This window comes from Lithobates pipiens, unplaced genomic scaffold, assembly GCF_037356315.1.
Source record: "Lithobates pipiens isolate NorthernLeopardFrog02 unplaced genomic scaffold, aLitPip1_a1.2 Scaffold_30, whole genome shotgun sequence".
Lineage (NCBI taxonomy): Eukaryota > Metazoa > Chordata > Amphibia > Anura > Ranidae > Lithobates > Lithobates pipiens.
In genome coordinates, this window is record NW_027507791.1 from 45,646,110 (window position 1) to 45,661,043 (window position 14,934).

Consider the following 14,934-nt stretch of genomic DNA (forward strand, 5'->3'; position numbering starts at 1 on the left):
CCATTGATTTCAATGGAGATCGCCTCCAAGTCGGATCTCCGTCTATACGGAGGCGACTCTGACAGAATTATCAGCTCTCAAGGGGGAACTCCACGCCAAATTTCTGAAAAAAATTGGGCGTGGGTTCCCCCTCCGAGAGCATACCAGGCCCTTAGGTCTGGTATGGATTCCAAGGGGAACCCCCTACGCCGAAAAAACGGCGTGGGGGTCCCCCCCAGATCCACACCAGACCCTTATCCGAGCATGCTACCCGGCCGGCCAGGAAAGGGGGTGGGGACGAGCGGGCGCCCCCCCCCCTCCTGAGCCGTACCAGGCCGCGTGCCCTCGACATGGGGGGGTGCCTTGGGGGAGGGGGGGCGTGCGGCCCCCCCACCCCAAAGCACCTTGTCCCCATGTCGATGAGGACAAGGGCCTCTTCCCGACAACCCTGGCCGTTGGTTGTCGGGGTCTGCGGGCGGGGGGCTTATCGGAATCCGGGAGCCCCCTTTAATAAGGGGGCCCCCGGATACCGGCCCCCCACCCTATGTGAATGAGTATGGGGTACAATGTACCCCTACCCATTCACCTGTGAAATAAAGTACAAAAAAAAACACAACACAGGGAAAAAATATTTTATTGCACAGCTCCGGGGGTCTTCCGTCTTCGGGGGTCTTCTCGCCGGACTCCTCCGCTATCTTCTTGTAGCTCTTTTGCTAGCGGAGGAGTCCGGCTTTCTTCCTCCCCGCCGCCGGCCTCTTCTTCCGACTTCGGGGGTCTTGTCCCCCCTCTTCGGTTCTTCTGCCGGGCCACCGCGCCTTCTTATAGCTCTTTTACAGGCGGTGGCCCGGTCTTCTGACGCCGCCGCCGCCTTCCGTTCTTCTCCTTCTTCTTCTCCTGGAGGTGTTGACTCGACGAGCTCTCCGGCCACAATGCCAAAGACGCGCTCCGCTGCCACTTATATAGGGACAATGGGGCGGTGTCACATGGGTTGATGTCACATGGGTTGGTCACATGGGTTGATGTCACATGGTGACCCCGCCTCCTTACCATGTGACATCAACCCATGTGACACCGCCCCATTGTCCCTATATAAGTGGCAGCGGAGCGCGTCTTTGGCATTGTGGCCGGAGAGCTCGTCGAGTCAACATCTCCAGGAGAAGAAGAAGGAGAAGAACGGAAGGCGGCGGCGGCGGCGGCGGCGGCGGTGACGGCGGCGTCAGAAGACCGGGCCACCGCCTGTAAAAGAGCTATAAGAAGGCGCGGTGGCCCGGCAGAAGAACCGAAGAGGGGGGACAAGACCCCCGAAGTCGGAAGAAGAGGCCGGCGGCGGGGAGGAAGAAAGCCGAACTCCTCCGCTAGCAAAAGAGCTACAAGAAGATAGCGGAGGAGTCCGGCGAGAAGACCCCCGAAGACGGAAGACCCCCGGAGCTGTGCAATAAAATATTTTTTCCCTGTGTTGTGTTTTTTTTTGTACTTTATTTCACAGGTGAATGGGTAGGGGTACATTGTACCCCATACTCATTCACATAGGGTGGGGGGCCGGTATCCGGGGGCCCCCTTATTAAAGGGGGCTCCCGGATTCCGATAAGCCCCCCGCCCGCAGACCCCGACAACCAACGGCCAGGGTTGTCGGGAAGAGGCCCTTGTCCTCATCGACATGGGGACAAGGTGCTTTGGGGTGGGGGGGCCGCACGCCCCCCCCTCCCCCAAGGCACCCCCCCATGTCGAGGGCACGCGGCCTGGTACGGCTCAGGAGGGGGGGGGGGCGCCCGCTCGTCCCCACCCCCTTTCCTGGCCGGCCGGGTAGCGTGCTCGGATAAGGGTCTGGTGTGGATCTGGGGGGGACCCCCACGCCGTTTTTTCGGCGTAGGGGGTTCCCCTTGGAATCCATACCAGACCTAAGGGCCTGGTATGCTCTCGGAGGGGGAACCCACGCCAAATTTTTTTCAGAAATTTGGCGTGGAGTTCCCCTTGAGCTCATTCTCTGCTTGGCCGCGGCAAAAGTCGCCTGGCCTGGGGCGACTTGTAAGTCGTCCCAAGTCGCGCTTGAAGTCATCACAAGTCGTTTTGAAGTCGTCCCAAGTCGCGCTGTGATCTTAACTCAAGTCGTGTCCAAGTTGCCTGACTCAAGTCGTCTACAAGTTGTGTTGCCCCTGTGTGAATGGACTCTAAGGGTGTAATAAGGCAAAAACATAACAATCAGAAAAAAGAGGGCGAAGAAAAATAGTAGGAAAAATACATAGGGAAGGAGAAGGATATAAGTGAAATAATTCTCACCGGATTCGTTGATGTATTGGGTCTACTTTATCTAGAGCCTGTAGTTGTTGAAGGATGGGTCGCGTGGACAAGTCTCTCAAAGGAAGAATCCGCTAAAGTAAGTAATGCAATGTCTAAACTAGATGAGGCTATAGTTGTGTGTCATGTACGTGGGTTTTCCAGGCTGCCCATGTAAGCTTGAATCGCTTGCGTGTATCTCTACGGGTGGCGACCCAGCTCTCTGCTTCCATGATTTCCTCCACATTTCTCAACCAATTGAGGCTTGCTTGGAATATGCAACCTTTTCCAGTGTATTGGAATTAGGCGTTTTGCTGCATTGAGGTGAAGAGCACTTTGTTTGTAGCAAGACAGGGGCATGGGGGGGGGGATGTGGAGGAGAAAGTGATTTGGCAGAGCTGGGATATCTATACCCAGACCATCTGATATGTGTTTGCCAACCATAGTCCAAAATGGTGTTAGCACTGAGCACTCCCACCAAATGTGGAAGGGATGTTCCCTTCATTCAACACCCCCTCCACCCAGCACCTGTCGGAAGCAGTGAGGAAAATTCTCGATAGGATATTATAATTGTTTTCTTGGGTCCTATAATCTATTGAGCTCGAGTGAGTCAGGCGATATAGGTGGTGGAGCTTCTCCTCAGATTTCAAATTGGAGATCCCTATTCTTTTACGTTGAGGGGATTGGGGCTAGTTGTTGCTGTCTCTAACATCCCATATAGAGCCAAGATCATATGGGGCAGGGGATCTGCAGTTGTCCACATACTTTCAAATTCCGTTACAGTGGTTCTGATCTGTGCTTGTCTGTGACATTTGGCTATAAAAGTCTCTAACTGGCGGTGCATCTAGAAATCAAAGGGGAAGCTACCATATCGTTCTCGCAGAGTGGCTAGTGACGTCCACGAGCCCCCCTCCACGAATCTTGCCATGCTAACAACCCCGTCGCTTTCCCAGGTTCCAAGAGAAGCCACCTGCTCCCCGGGTGGAAACCATGGGTACCCGCCTATAGGTGCCAGTGGAGATGTCCACGGAGCCAAAGCTAAACGGACATTCATTCTGTCCCAAATCTTCAGGGAGTGTACTGTTAATGGGGAGACCCAGTCAGAGAGCCCACTGTCTTCCGCGGGGACCCAGGACAAATCCCGGCCCGCCATGTTTTTTTCCAGGGGAACCCATAGCTTAAAGGGTGTGTGGAACTTCCAATTTAAAATATGCTGCAGGGCAATCGCCTGGTGGTATTGAAATATGTTAGGTATGCCCAGACACCCCCCGCCCCCCTTAGATTTGATCTTTGAAGTGTCGCCATGGCAAGACGTGGCTTCTTGCCACCCCACACAAACATAATAAAGAGGCTGCAAAGTTCCATAAAGAAGCGCTTGGGTAAATGCATTGGTATCATTTGCAGCATGAAAAGGATGTGGGGCAGTATAGTCATTTTTAGAATGTTTGTCCGGCCAACCTACGTAAATAACGCCTTGTCCCAGGTCTGCAGATCTTCACAGATCTTCTTAAATAAGGGAGCGTAATTGTGAGAGTATAGGGAGTCTAGTCGAGTCTGTAAGCTGGACACCTAGATATTTCATAGCGGGGATGACCACGTAAAAGGGAAAGATCCCTTCAGGGAGGCCGCTAAAGGTGAGGGGACAGTGATCGGCAGGATCTCGGACTTGGTAAAGTTAAACCAAAAGTTGGATACTTCTCCATAGGCAGGCAGTTCTCCCATCAGGTTCGGCAGTGAGACATGGGGATTCAATACATGCCATCAGCATAAGCAGAGAGTTTGTGGTCAAGGGAGCCCACCTGTACCCCTCTGATGCTTGGATTGGATCTGACCCTCTGCAGTAGTGGTTCAAAGACCAGTGCAAACAGAAGGGGCGAGAGTGGCATCCCTGTCTCAGGCAATTCCGGATAGGGAACTCTGTGGAAAGTCCACTGTTCACCTTAACCTGAGCGGTAGGGTACACGTAAAGCGGCTAAATCCAATGTAACATATGCGGGCCTAAACTGGTTCCCTGAAGCACAGCATTAAGAAAGTCCCAATCCAGGTGATCGAATACCTTCTCCACATCCGTTGACAAAATCAGGGAAGGAGGCATTCGATGACGTGTACGTTCCCATTGGATACGGTGCAGTTGTCTCTGGCTTCCCATCCCACTATAAAACCCGTCTGGTCAGCGTGTATCAATTCGGGTAGTAAATGTTTTAAGTGGTTGGCAAGAAATTTAGAAAAAAATATTAAGGTAGAAATTGATGGGCACACTGACAGCAATTGATGGAGCACAGTAGCAACAATTGATGGGCACGGTGGCAGCAATTGACGGGCACAATGTCAGCAATTGATGGGTACAGTAGCTGCTTTGATGGCACAGTGGAGTAAATTGATGGGTACAGTGGCTGCATTTGATGGCACAGTGGCTGCGCTTGATGGGGCGCAGTGGCTGCGCTTGATGGGGCGCAGTGGCTGCAATTGATGTTTTTTTTTTTTTTTTCATTTTGTTTGCGTCCCACCCAAACATTTTGAACACCAGCCGACACCTTCCTCTGCACTGGTGGTGCCCCGATCCCGTAGCTAAATCAACTGTAGGAGACGGTCCTGACGCTTCCTGGACTTTCTTGGGCGCCCTGAAGCCTTCTTCACAAATGCAGTGTAGAAATGTTTTTTTTTTTTTTTATGGGATTAGGTTTATTTTCATGGCAAAGGGGGACTTTGCAATTAATTAATTAATTAATTAATCTTAAAAATATGAGAAAAAGGCAATGGCAAAGTCCTTAATATGTGCATGCAAATTTTTCCAATTTGCAAGGGATTGATACAATTTATGTATTACTGGGGTTAGAACTGGATACAGGCTTATCGGGCATTTTAGATGGGATCGTAGCTAGCGGGCCAGCACGGAATTCGAGGTGGTGGTGATATACAACTTGTACTGGTGGATTAGCCGTTGTTGACAGTTGGTGGATCGGAGCGGAACTACAGGATGGGATGCATTAATGTGGATTGAGAACTGGACGTGTGTCATAGGCGGTGAGACCTTTTTGAACTGTCCACAGTTTCTCCCCTTCATACCCATCCTTCATAGGGAATCTATCCATAGTCTTAAGATCCACCAGGCATCAGCCCAGCCACCTCACCTGAGGAGCGATAGTTTGTCTATCTTGCCTTTTGGAAGAGGATTTATTTTTGTCTCTGGACTGGCCTTATACTCCAGAACCATCCAGGGAGTATTGCAGACTCTTATCACTCTTATAACTCCTCTTATCGGCAGACCCATCCCGGCACACAGCCATAGTTTATGTATCGTGCTGCTCCTGAAGAACTGAGTTTGGCAGTTCATGAAGTACATAAGAGGGAGTGGACAGAAACACTCAGCTGTCAAGACCAGTTCACATATTTTTTACACTTTTTTGGGGTGAATGGATAGGGGTACAATGTACCCCATATTTCTAGATTGTAAGCTCTAACGAGCAGGGCCCTCTGATCCCTCCTGTATTGATTTGTATTGTAAGTGTACTGTCTGCCCTCATATTGTAAAGCGCTGCGCAAACTGTTGGCGCTAGATAAATCCTGAATAATAATAATGATACTCATTCACATAGGGTGGAGGGCCGGGATATCAAGGCCCCCTTGTTAAAGGGGGCTTCCAAATTCCCATAAGCCCCTCGCCCGCAGACCCCTGACAACCACCGGCCAGGGTTGTCGGGAAGAGGCCCTTGTTCCCATCAACATGGGGACCCTGATGTAAGGGGAGGCTCTCTGGGGATCCTGATGTAAGGGGGGCTCTCTGGGGACCCAGATGTAAGGGGAGGCTCTCTGGAAGACCCTGATGTAAGAGGTGGTCTCTCCGGGGACCCTGATGTAAGGGGTGGGCTCTCCGGGGACCCTGATGTAAGGTGGGGCTCTCTGGGGACCCTAATGTAAGGGGGCTCTCCAGGGACCCTGATGTAGAGGGAGATCTCTGGGGACCCTGATGTAAGGGGGGCTCTCTGGGGACCCTAATGTAAAGGGAGGCTTTCTGGGGATCCTTATGTAAGGGGGCTCTCTGGGGACCCTGATGTAAGAGGTGAGCTCTCTGGGGACCCTAATGTAAGGGGGGCTCTCTGGGGACCCTGATGTAAGGGGGGCCTCCGGGGACCCTGATGTAGGAAGTGGGCTCTCTAGGGACCCTGATGTAGGAAATGGGCTCTGCGGGGACCCTGATGTAGAGGGAGATCTCTGGGGACCCTGATGTAAAAGGGGCTCTCTGTGAACCCTAATGTAAAGGGAGGCTTTCTGGGGACCTTGATGTAAGGGGGGCTCTCTGGGGACCCTGATGTAAGGGGTGAGCTCTCCGGGGACCCTGATGTAAGGGTGGGCCCTCCGGGACCCTGATGTAGGAAGTGGGCTCTCCAGGGACCCTGATGTAGGGGGAGCTCTCTTGTGACCCTGATGTAAGTGGGCTCTCTGGGGACCCTGATGTAGGGGAGACTCTCCGGGGACCCTGATGTAGGGGGGACTCTCTGGGAACCCTGATGTAGGGGGGACTCTTTGGGGGCCCTGATGTAAGGGGAGGCCCGCTGGGGACCCTGAAGCAATGAGGGGGGCTCTGGGGACCCTGATGTCAGGGGGATCTGCACTCAGATATGTAACGATTTATATATATATATATATATATATATATATATATATATATATATACACACCAAGCATATGACATATATATATATATACACACACCAAGCATATGACTTTCTTTACTTGCTACACTACTATGGGCTCTAGCCCGAGATCTTTTGTAGACCTAGCAATGGCCTTGGTGGGGGGCCTTCATGGTTTCTTGCACCGGGGCCCTGAAGATTCTAGTTACGCCTCTGATGGTAGGTTTATATTTAGCTGTCTATATACACATCCCTCTAAGCAAAGCCAAAGGCTGGCAGAAGTCCTTCTTCAAAATGATTTAATAGACGCATAGAGAGAAGCCAATCCTACTACAAGGGACTACTCTTTCTACTCTAAAGCACATAAACAATATTCGGGGATTCCTCATTCAGGTCTCTTTGACCCTGAAGAACAAACATAATGAACTTATTGTCAGCAAAAACCAAGGACTTGGTTAGTCACTCAACCCAAACGCTTGATCCTGAGCTATTGTTCTATTGTTCAAATAGAACAAGGATGTGCCAAGCTGAACGTCTGTTTAACCAATGCGGCGGAAAAAATCTTTATAGCGGACACATTGTAGACTGTTTATATGGAGGGATAAGCCAAGATCCCGACTAGTGAACAAACGTAACCTTATGCCGCGTACACACGATCGGAATTCTCGCCGGAAAAAGCTCTGATGGTTTTCCCGACGGAATTCGGCTCAAGCCGTCTTGCCTACACACGGTCACACCAAATTCCGATAGTTTAGAACGCGGTGATGTACAACACGTACGACGGGACTAGAAAAGGGAAGTTCAATAGCCAGTAGCCAATAGCTTCCGTCTCGTAGTTGAATCTGTGATTTTTGGCGTGTCGGAAATTGCATACACACGATCGGAATTACCGATTTTTCCGTCGGGAAAATTGAGAACATGCTATCAATTTCTGGCTGGCGGAAATTCGGACAGCTAAATTCCGATGGAGCATACACACGGTCACATTTTTCAATGAAAAGCTCTCATCGGTCTTTTTCTGGCCGGAAATTCCGATCGTGTGCATTAGACCTCAAATCTATGTCCTACTAAGATTTCAATGTAACCACTTTACCTACAGGCACTTCTCACATATGTGTAAAAAATCTAAATTTTTTATTTATTTTTTGCTAGAAAATGACTTAGAACCCCAAACATTATATACATGTTTTTTTTTACACAGGCCCCTAGAGAATAAAATGGTGGGTGTTAAAATTCCTCCCCCATTATAGTACACTCAAAAATGGTTTGATTATGGATCCAACGTATGGAAGATCTACAGTAGGTAGTAAGGCAGTGGCGGCCCGTGCATTAAGGGCACAAGGCCGGCAGGAGACGCACAAAGGACCCCACTCGTTGCCGTCACCCGCTGCCCCACCAAAACAGGGTAAGCGCAGATGGTGAGCGGAAAATGCATGGGAGTCAATGGGAGAAGGGACAAAATGAAGGCGGTTTTAGTGTGAAATGGGCTTCAATTATCTCTTAAGCCCTTGGATATTCCGACGGAAAATGTCCGATCGGACCGTTTTGTGGCATAATCCGACCATGTGTGGGCTCCATCGGACTGTTTCCGTCGGAAATATCCGACCGACAAATTTTGGAGCTGGGCTATAAAATTTTCCGACAGCATGATCCGATCTAACTTTGTCCGATCGTTTGTAGAGAATTCCGATCGGACAAAGTGCCACGCATGCTCAGATCAAATTACGAGACCAAAGCTATTGGCTACTAGCCTCTACGTAGTCTCGTCGTAATGAAATAACGTCATCGCGTTACGAACGATCGGATATTCCGACAACTTTGCCCGACCGCGTGTATGCAACACTAGTTTCGGACAAAATCCGTCAGACGAAATCCGATGGATTTTGTTGTCGGAATGTCTGATCGTGTTGACAAGGGCTAACACTAAAATCTCTGTATCTGCAGACGTCCACAATCTAACACTAACCTATCTATTCGTCTAATGGAATCGTTATCTCTGTTTTCTGATTAAGGCTTCAAGTAAATTCTGGATCACACTTATGGTCAGGAGACATCCCTTAACAAAGCCTATAAACACCTACGTACCAGATTAGTACATTTCTTCAAGTCTATGTCCATTGTCCACCTCACGACTGAATTAATCTTTTTTTTTTTTGGAAAACAAATATTTTTTAACATTTATTTTATTATTTATTTAAATGGGGACTTTTGAATAAATATTTTGAGTTTTTAATAATTATTTTGAATTGTTTGGTCTATTTCTTTCAGTGTTTGTTGTGAATTCTTTTTTCTAGTTTTTTAGTTTTGAATAAATATTTTTTGCTTTTTTTTTGGGAAAAAAAATATTTTTTAACATTTATTGTATTATTTATTTAAATGGGGACTTAATTTTTTGCTTTTTTTTGGAAAAAAAAATATTTTTTAACATTTATTTTATTATTTATTTAAATGGGGACTTTTGAAGAAATATTTTGAGTTTTTAATAATTATTTTGAATTGTTTGGTCTATTTCTTTCAGTGTTTGTTGTGAATGTTTTATTCTAGTTTTCTAGTTTTGAATAAATATTTTGAGTTGCAAATTCAAATTTCAAGTTTTGTTTTCTTTTGGGGTTTATTGTGTATTTTTTCGTTGTTGTGTATTTGAGTGTTATTTGTGTCTTTTACAGCTTTTATTTTTTATTTTTCACACTGTTTTTTTTCACCCAGGAAGTCAGCACAGCACAAGGAAGGTGGGGACCCCTCATAATGGGCACAGCGGGTGTACAGACCCCAGTACTCAGCACAGGGATGGTGGGAACCTCTCATAATGGGCGCAGCGGGTGTACAGACCCGGGAACTCAGCACAGGGATGGTGGGAACCTCTCATAATGGGCACAGCAGGTGTACAGACCCGGGAATTCAGCACAGGGATGGTGGGAACCCCTCATAATGGGCACAGCAGGTGTACAGACCCGGGAACTCAGCACAGGGATGGTGGGAACCCCTCATAATGGGCACAGCGGGTGTATAGACCCAGGAACTCAGGACAGGGATGGTGGGAACCCCTCATAATGGGCACAGTGGGTGTACAGACCCAGGAACTCAGCACAGGGATGGTGGGAACCCCTCATAATGGGCACAGCGGGTGTACAGACCCGGGAACTCAGCACAGGGATGGTGGGAACCCCTCATAATGGACACAGCGGGTTTACAGACCCAGGAACTCAGCACAGGGATGGTGGGAACCCCTCATAATGGGCAAAGCGGTTGTATAGACCCAGGAACTCAGCACAGGGATGGTGGGAACCCCTCATAATGGGCACAGCGGGTGTATAGACCCAGGAACTCAGCACAGGGATGGTGGGAACCCCTCATAATGGGCACAGCGGGTGTATAGACCCAGGAACTCAGCACAGGGATGGTGGGAACCCCTCATAATGGGCAAAGCGGTTGTATAGACCCAGGAACTCAGCACAGGGATGGTGGGAACCCCTCACTGTTTTTTTTTCCTTCTTTAGAGAAAGAGGTTGATAAGGGGCTCTTTCTGGCACGAGAACAGGTCCGGGATAGTTGAATGGAGCTTTGATGACCCTTAGCCCCCCGTACACACGGTTGGACATTCCGACGGATTTTGTCCGAAAGTGGTGTTGCACACACACGGTCGGACAAAGTTGTCGGAAAATCCGATCGTTCGGAACGTGATGACGTTCGTGCCTTGCGACGGGACTACGTTCAGGCTGGTAGCCAATAGCTTTGGTGTCGTAATTTGATCTGAGCATGCGTGGCACTTTGTGCGATCGGAATTCTCTACAAACGATCGGACTTTGTTGTCGGAAAATTTTATAGCCCAGCTCTAAAACGTTGTTGGTCGAATATTCCGACAGAAACAGTCCGATGGAGCCCACACATGGTCGGATTATCCAACAAAACGGTCCGATCGCACATTTTCCGTCAGAATATCCAAGGGCTTAAGAGATAATTAAAGCCCATTGCACACTAAAACCGCCTTAATTTTGTCCCTTCTCCCATTGGCTCCCATGCATTTTCCGCTCGGGGTCCTTTGTGCGTCTCCTGCCAGCCTTGTGCCCTTGATGCACGGGCCGCCACTGCCTTACTACCTACTGTAGATCTTCCATACGTTGGATCCATAATCAACCCATTTTTGAGTGTACTATAATGGGGGGGGGAGTCCCAAAGTGCGCAATATCACCAGTGCGATGCAAAGCGATGCAAAGCGATGCAAAGTCAAAATGAATTTGCGAAAGTTCAGCCCTAAACTTGATAGATTTGATAAAATTCTCTTATTTCAGTTTTTCACAAACAAGACATTTTTGTTTAGAATGAAAAATGTAAAGTTGTCCTCAAAGTCGCAAAAATAAAAGCAACATTACAATGTATTTTTGCTGTATTTTTATGTCGGAGACATGTGCGGTTCCTTTCGTTCCGAATTAATATTCGGACAAATTTTTCGTTATTCGGAAGATTCCGATATTTCCGAATACCCGAATTACAATATAAACTAATTTTACCGAATGCCCCGAATAACATAACGAAATTCGTCCGAATTTTGGAAATTCGAACTGATATTCGAATCGAATTTTACATTGAACTCCAGTCGAAAATTCTCACTACGCATTTTGCTGCAATCACAGACTGCGTGTGCGCTATAAACAAAAAAAGAGCGAAAATTTTGAAAAAAAAACACATTTTTTTTTACATTTCGCTATAATAAATATCCTCCAAAAATGTATAAAAAAACATTTTTTTCCCTCAGTTTAGGCCGATACGTATTCTTCTACATATTTTTGGTAAAAAAAAAAATGCAATAAGCGATTATTGATTGGTTTGCGCAAAAGTTATAGCGTTTACAAAATCTAGGTTATTTTTTTGGCATTTTTATTAATTTTTTTTTTAAATGGCGGCGATCAGCGATTTTTATCTTGACTGCGACATCATGGCGGACACATTGGACATTTTTGACATATTTTTGGGACCATTGTCATTCATACAGCAATCAGTGCTATACAAATTAACTGATTCCTGTGTAAATGACACTGGCAGTGAAGGGGTTAACCACTAGCGGGCAGTGTAGGGTTTAAGTGTGTCCTGGGGAGTGTTTCTAACTGTGGGGGGTGTGGCTACGTGTGACACGTCACTGATCTCTGCTCCGATCACAGGGAGCAGAGATCAGTGACCCTGTCATTAGGCAGAATGGGAAGATGCTTGTTTACATTAGTATCTCCCAGTTCTTCCTCCTCATGAGACAATCGCGGGTATCCCCGCGGCGATCGAGTCCGCGGGACCCGCGATCCGACTCACGGAAGTCCCGGCCGGCACGCATGTGATGGCACGGCGGCAAATTTAAAGGGACGTACCTGTACGCCCATTTGCCTGTCCGTGCCATTCTGCCGGAGTACATCGGCATGTGCCGGTCGGGAAGTGGTTAGAGAGTCATTGTAATCATTTGATGAAGATTTTTCTTTTGTTTGTTCACTTTGCTGCATTCGAATTGGAAACTATATAACATTTTCGTTTCGACTGATTGGAAAATGTTTCGAATTGGAAAAAAAAAAATGTGAATTTGAAGAAAATTTGAAGATTCCAAATATGAATTGAATGAATAAACTGAATTTAACTAAACAAAATAACTAGATTTAAAAAAAAAATAAGATAAATGAAACTAAACACATGTCTAAAATATATTATTTATTATCAGGTTTGGTTTTAGTTCCTTTTAAAAATATTTAATTAAATCAAATTCCCCCCCCAAAAAATGTGTAAACCCAAATGTTGGAAAAACTAAATGCACACAATTATCTAAAATTAGACGATACAATTTTATGACAGAATTGATATTTTCATGTTATATTACAGTATTATCATGTTTGTTTTTTGTTCCTTTTAGCAATATTTAATTAAATCAAGTTCACAAGAAAAAAAAATGTAAACCCAAATGTTGGAAAAACTCAATCCACACAATTATCTAAAATTATACGATAAAATTTTACGACAGAATTTATATTTTCATGTTATTTTGCAGTATTATCATGTTTGGTTTTCGTTCCTTTTAACAATATTTAATTAAATCAAATTCCCCCAAAAAAAAATGTAAACCCAAATGTTGGAAAAACTCAATCCACACAATTATCTAAAATTATACGAACATTTTTTACGACAGAATTTATATTTTCATGTTATTTTGCAGTATTATCATGTTTGGTTTTCGTTCTCTTTAACATTATTTAATTAAATCAAATTCACACACACAAAAAAATGTGTAAACCCAAATGTTGGAAAAACTCAATCCACACAATTATCTAAAATTAGACGATACAATTTTATGACAGAATTGATATTTTCATGTTATATTACAGTATTATCATGTTTGGTTTTTGTTCCTTTTAACAATATTTAATTAAATCAAGTTCACAAGAAAAAAAATATGTAAACCCAAATGTTGGAAAAACTCAATCCACACAATTATCTAAAATTATACGATAAAATTTTACGACAGAATTTATATTTTCATGTTATTTTGCAGTATTATCATGTTTGGTTTTTGTTGCTTTTAACAATATTTAATTAAATCAAATTCCCCAAAAAAAAAAATGTAAACCCAAATGTTGGAAAAACTCAATCCACACAATTATCTAAAATTATACGAAAATTTTTTACGACAGAATTTATATTTTCATGTTATTTTGCAGTATTATCATGTTTGGTTTTCGTTCTCTTTAACATTATTTAATTAGATCAAATTCACACACACAAAAAAATGTGTAAACCCAAATGTTGGAAAAACTCAATCCACACAATTATCTAAAATTAGACGATACAATTTTATGACAGAATTGATATTTTCATGTTATATTACAGTATTATCATGTTTGGTTTTTGTTCCTTTTAACAATATTTAATGAAATCAAGTTCACAAGAAAAAAAATATGTAAACCCAAATGTTGGAAAAACTCAATCCACACAATTATCTAAAATTATACGATAAAATTTTACGACAGAATTTATATTTTCATGTTATTTTGCAGTATTATCATGTTTGGTTTTTGTTGCTTTTAACAATATTTAATTAAATCAAATTCCCCAAAAAAAAAAAATGTAAACCCAAATGTTGGAAAAACTCAATCCACACAATTATCTAAAATTATACGATAAAATTTTACGACAGAATTTATATTTTCATGTTATTTTGCAGTATTATCGTGTTTGGTTTTCGTTCCTTTTAACAATATTTAATTAAATCAAATTCACACACAAAAAAAAATGTAAACCCAAATGTTGGAAAAACTCAATCCCCACAATTATCTAAAATTATACGATAAAATTTTACGACAGAATTTATATTTTCATGTTGTTTTGCAGTATTATCATGTTTGGTTTTTGTTCCTTTTAACAATATTTAATTAAATCAAATTCACACACAAAAAAAATGTGTAAACCCAAATGTTGGACGAACGAAATGCACACAATTATCTACAATTAAACGAAACAATTTTACCACAGAATTTATATTTTCATGTTATATTATGTAAATTGTTCTTTACAAATAATTGTAAATTATATCAAAACATGTAGTTCACAAATAATTCCTTCCCTTATTTTTCACAGATTCTATTTGATGGATACAAAATATAAAGTTTAATAACAAAAATATTGTAAATATATAAACTCACAGTATATAATAAAGCAATGGCAGATCAGGATTTTATTGTGCGTCGTTGTTTAATTCTTTAAACCTGATGGAAACGCAATAGAAAACATAATAATTGATGAATTGATAATAGACAAAAAAATCCACACATTTAGTAAAAACAGATACTGATCAGTCCATTGTTGGAGAACATTATTTAAATCTAAATGCATGTGCTTATCTGATTTAAGGTTTTCTAGCCGGACACGCCAGACTCATTCAGTCACCTCGTTGGTTGTTGTTAATCTTCATTGTTAGCCTGGAGTGATATAAAAGGATGACTCTGAAAGGAGGAGAAGGAGAAGAAGGAGGATAACTGAAAGATCTACAATTTTTTTTTTCTGGAAGGTAAGAATTTATGTG

The 14,934-nt window shown here is 44.2% G+C and overlaps 1 protein-coding gene across 1 annotated transcript in view; it reads left to right on the forward strand.

Moving 5' to 3' along the window:
• The window catches only part of LOC143942194 (angiopoietin-related protein 5-like), a 34,583-nt gene that overhangs the window by 7,493 nt on the left and 12,156 nt on the right, over nucleotides 1–14,934 (forward strand). The window lies entirely within an intron of this gene.